The sequence below is a fragment of the Bombus vosnesenskii genome, unplaced genomic scaffold, assembly GCF_011952255.1.
Source record: "Bombus vosnesenskii isolate JDL3184/JDL3185 unplaced genomic scaffold, Bvos_JDL3184-5_v1.1 scf7180000013350, whole genome shotgun sequence".
NCBI classification, from domain to species: Eukaryota; Metazoa; Arthropoda; class Insecta; order Hymenoptera; family Apidae; genus Bombus; species Bombus vosnesenskii.
The window spans coordinates 25,808-31,108 of NW_022882986.1; the positions used below are offsets into that span (position 1 = coordinate 25,808).

Sequence of the window (5,301 nt, forward strand, 5' to 3'; positions counted from 1 at the left end):
TAAACCAACAAGCGAAGTTCAGGATTACTCAGCTATAAATGAAATAGAAATGGAAATTACACAAAATAATGACGAAAAGAGCAAAATCAACAACGATCTACCACAATAGAACCAACGCTGGAAGACTGTAACTCCCAGCAAAAAACGAAAGATAACTTCAAACACAAATGCTAGGAGGGCTATAGAAACAGAAAGGCAACAATGGCTACAGGAAATTCCTCGACAAAACTCCTTCAGCTCATTGCCAGAAGAGATGGATTCAGACCCAGCTGAAAAACCAATAACACACATTCCCAAACCACCAACAATCTACATAGATGCTAAAATAATAGACCCCCTCGTCGATCTGCTAAAGAGCACGGCAAGAAAAGAAAATTACACCATCAAACAACTTAAATTAGATCAGGTAAAAGTACAAACTAATACCCCAGAAATCTTTAGGAAAGTGACAAAAGTACTAAATGAAAAAAACGCTGGGTATCATACTTACCAACCCAAAACTGATAAAAGCTACAAAGCAGTAATCAGAGGTTTACACCCAAAGACAAACACAAGTAACATATGCGAGGAATTAGCCAAAATCGGACATCAGGTACGAACAATAAATAATATAACCAGATTTGATATTAAACAACCATTACCGCTATTTATAATAGAGCTTGAACCTAAAAATAATAACAAGGGAATTTTCGAAATTAAAAAAGTTTTAAACACAATAATTACAGTCGAGCCACCCAGACGAAAAAAGGACATACCGCAATGTATGCGGTGTCAACAATATGGACATACAAGAAATTACTGCAACAGAAACCAGGAAAGCACCTAACAATGAACTGCCCACACACGGGAAAAATAAATGATGTAAAATGCTACAATTGCGGTGGAAACCAAACGTGCAGCATGTAATGAACATCAACCATAATAATCACAACACCTTTGGTAGCCGAAGCTACGCGCAAGTAGCCAAACAATCAATCCTTAGATAACCAAAACCAGAACAATAACATCAACGATGCTACAGAAATCAAAGAACTGTTAAAGCAATCCATCAAAAACATGGAAATGTTAACAAAAATGATAAGCGAACAAAATGCAGCCCTCAGACAGCAAACGCAACAAATAAAACTCATGCTGCAACGACTTACAAACATGCTAAGCAAAAAATAAAAATGGACACGCTTAAAATAGCAGCCTGGAACTCTAACGGCCTACAACAAAGGGCCCTAGAAACTAAAACATTCCTGTACAACAATAATATCGATATACTACTTGTTTCAGAAACACACTTCACTATAAAAAACTATTTAAAAATACCGTACTACACTATATATGATACCAAGCATCCCTCAGGAGAAGCACACGGAGGGACCGCAGTAATAATAAGAAACGACATCAAATACCATTTACACAGCCAAGTTAGTAAGGAATATATCCAAGCAACCATCGTTACAGTGCAGACTAGCAGCAACCATTTACAGTTGTCAGCAGTATACGTACCACCGCGACACAAAATTACATCACAGATGAGGGAAGAGTACTTTCAACATTTAGGTGTCACGTATATTGCAGCGGGAGACTACAATTCAAAGCACACATTATGGGGATCAAGAATCACTATACCTTGAGGTACAACCTTGGAAAATACATTAGAAACAATAGCTTCAATATATTATTCACAGGAAGACCGACATACTGACCGACATACCTGAGCAAAATACCTGACCAACTAGATTTTGCAGTTACAAAGGGACTAAACGCAAATAAACTAAATATAGCACTTGATTTGACTTGATCAATGGAAAAATCTTAGAAAACCTTCCCCCAAAGGCAATAAAGTAACAACGAAAACATCCAACGCAATTCTAAGAATATAATACTTTCCTGCACTATGGAAAATAGCACAGATCGCAATGTTCTCACGTGTTACGCCACGAGGCTTACCACAGGCTGTATTTCTAATCGTCGCTCGCGGTCCTACAGTGTCGCAGATAGATCGTCTTATCTGCCCGACGGAAAATATACAATGTATCGACGAGCGTGTGACATTAATCTCATCTCAACCATAAGATATCGACTCGGGTTTCAGACTCCTTTGGATACATCACCACCTTATCATCATAGCCTACACCAAGCCTGTGACGCACCTTAGTCCACATCATAGATAAAGGTTTCGACCCCTGACATTGGACGCATCACCGGCTACACAGAAGCTATGACACCAGACCTTCGGACACTTTTCACATCATAACCTACGTCGAGCCCCTTCAACATCCTCAAACCAAAAACGTATATAAACCGAGGCTTCACCCAGCTCGGATGGTTCTTGTTCTAGTTGCTGTTCTCATACCAACCCCTTTTCTCCGGTTCAGTGTTATTCTTGTAAGTGTTAAAATTTATAGTAAAGTTTTATAAAGGAAACTTAGCAGTTGGGGTTACGACTCAGTCTTCTTACTGCAATCCAAGTATCAACTTTACATAACAAGCGCATAGTTGTCACCAAGCAGCGAGTTCTAGAAACGTCGATTTCGGTCCGTTATTTCATACACATAAAGAAGGTGGCACACATGAGCATAGGCGCGAACGGTGGCGTGATCCGAGCGTGTGGGGGTCGTCTCCCAGAGAAGACAACGAAAAGGATCGAAGGGCAATTAGCCCCTTCTGAAGAGTCAAACGTTATACATCGAGAGGTCTGACGATCAAAATTAAAGTCGCATAGTCTAACGAACGAGTAATTTGTGACGTTTTTATTATTACATTCATTATTGTTAAATATACAAGCTATATTAACCTGTTAATACAGTGTTAAATTTATTGAACCACCTTTGTTATCTTAATCGAAACAGGGGAACGAGTAATTCGCGGCGTCGATTATCAGAATCGTAGCGAGAATTTACACCTCTCGCTGACGCGTTTTCCTCGCGACAGCGTCTCTCCGCGAACGGTCGTAACACATACATTAAAGGAAGAGGTTTGAAACAGGCGGATTTTTCGGCTACATTTTTATACTACAATATAAATATACGTAACAATAAGCATAGTTAATAACTATATCAAAACGATATATATAAACAATATATACATACGTTCATCGCGGAAAGTATGCTCACATCCTACAACGTGACCTGTTTGATGAGAGATTCGGAGGTAAACGAAAGGCTCGTCCTTCCGAATCGGTTCTTTCTTGTTATTATTCTTTTCTTCTATCTACCAATCAGTCGAAACTCGTGCTTTGTAAGCAACAGTGGTGTAACCGATATCATAACGTTTCATATCATATACAAAAGTATTAACCTATTTATGTCGAAAAGCTGTTAGTTTAGACTATATCTTAAGTTTAATTTGTCGTATGAAAGATAAGCATAGGACACGAAGCGGTGTTGTGTTTATGCTAAACCAAACGAAAGACAAGGACAACGTAAACACAAGAGTATCGTTTCGCGCCCTTACCTGTTTCTCATACGACGAATTCAAGTTAAGATATCTGGTGAACTAACAGTTCCTTTTAATTTTTTCATAAGAAATACGAAGATAGATCGATGAATTATTATGAATGAATTATATTAAAAAATATATGGTTCCATTTGCAAAAATGAAGTTGAAATGGGACTTTACCACTGGATCTATAAAAAAGTAATTTGCACCGTATGTGATGTCTTCTTTCGAACTAAACAATTTTTGTTAAAACTATTTTTGATGGCATCAATATTACGTGAGATATTCTACCGCTTATTGTTTCACCATTGGTTAAATATTGAGACTAGGTTTCTATGTATAATAAATTTCTATGTGTAATAAAATATCTACACATAGAGCACATAGAAAAATAGAGTTTTAGACGATTTTGTAGATATCAGATATCGGTATATTGTTTAAATCATGTCCATATCTAATTGTAATGACTTGCAACAGAATCTGAGAACTGAGATTTGTATTTTTTCATTCATAATTTTTGGTTAATAAATAGAAAAGATAACGAATGAATATACTGTATCGCGTTTCTTAAATGAAAGAATGCATTTTGCGATTAAAATGCAGACATTATAGCAAATAATACAGTAATAGTAGATAATAAAAAAGAAGTAGGGAAAAAACTTACCTTAACAAAATGGAAACGAATTTAGGAAGAATTGTGTTACTGGAATAAGCTTCTTTGTGTATCACGAAGTGCATCAGGGAAGGATTCTTAAACAAATTTCGTAAAAAATTACTATCTATCAGATAAATATAATACGAGATTCGAAAAATAATCAATATTTACAAAAACATAATTATTTTAGAAGAACATAATATTCAATTATAGAAATAATTATGCGTTAAGTTCTGTAATTAGTAACCATTATCGATGACCGACTTTATTCTTGGTTCTCAATAAGCATTACTTTTGATGAAAACATTTTTTAGCGGAAGAAAATAAAATAGGAAGAACGACCTAACTTTTATATAAAAAGATATAATAAATACGTTTAATTAAAACTAAAACATAAATATGTATATCATCACTCTTACGTTAATATAAATGAAAAATATAATAAAAATAAGAAAAAAAAATAAATAAGAAAACTGTGTTGGTTTCTACGACTTACTTCCACATGTGGAATAGTCTATCTGGTTGCCATATGACCCATCCTAGGGACAGAACAAAGTTATTAGATTAAAATAATCCACAGAAAGTTTTTAATTCATAAAATTTACAGGTATAAAGTGTTTATCCCGAATAAATCCTTTTTTAGAAAATTGCAAGTCAACTTTCGAATAACCAGATTTTATATTTTATCTAGCAACTAGCACATCTTATTGCACAAACACTTGCTAAACACAAAAATTGTAACGTTTAAATTTCGTAGCGCGAAATATTTACCTCCACACTCCCGCGTTTCGAATATGAAAGGCTGTTGAACAATACCGTCCCTAATAAAGGCAGATTCGTACTGCTTGTTCATTGTCTACGCTTCTGGGCTGCAAGCGAATCCTGTACGCTGCGCAAATGTCTCTGCGCCGATTATATAAGGTTGTCCGAAAAGTGTCTTTTCTTTACAGTCGCGTCTTTTACAACAACGCATTTTTATACAAACATAAAACCTAATGCCACAAACGTTGTGATTTTTATCGTGATAAAACAAAATGGATCGTACGTAATTCGATAAAATAATATAAAACGAAAGATGTTGTGCATCCATTATTTCCTTATAAAACGAAACAAATTTTTCGGACGACCTAATATTTCTATATTACTACATATAATGACAATAACGACTTTACATTTCGAAAATTGTCACTATTACGCGGCTGATTTTTATATAA

General features: G+C 35.4%; 1 long non-coding RNA gene across 2 annotated transcripts; it reads right to left on the bottom strand.

Moving 5' to 3' along the window:
* Nucleotides 1-3,559: 3,559 nt before the first annotated feature.
* LOC117236607 lies at nucleotides 3,560-4,746 on the bottom strand. Of its 2 annotated transcripts, none has more exons than XR_004493887.1 (3): nucleotides 4,584-4,721; nucleotides 4,097-4,182; nucleotides 3,560-3,620 (listed from the first exon to the last, which is right to left on the bottom strand). It is a non-coding gene; the product is annotated as an uncharacterized LOC117236607 (long non-coding RNA). The 2 variants fall into 2 exon arrangements; XR_004493886.1 differs by lacking the exon at nucleotides 3,560-3,620 and having other exon boundaries at nucleotides 3,841-4,182; nucleotides 4,584-4,626; nucleotides 4,693-4,746.
* Nucleotides 4,747-5,301: the final 555 nt, after the last annotated feature.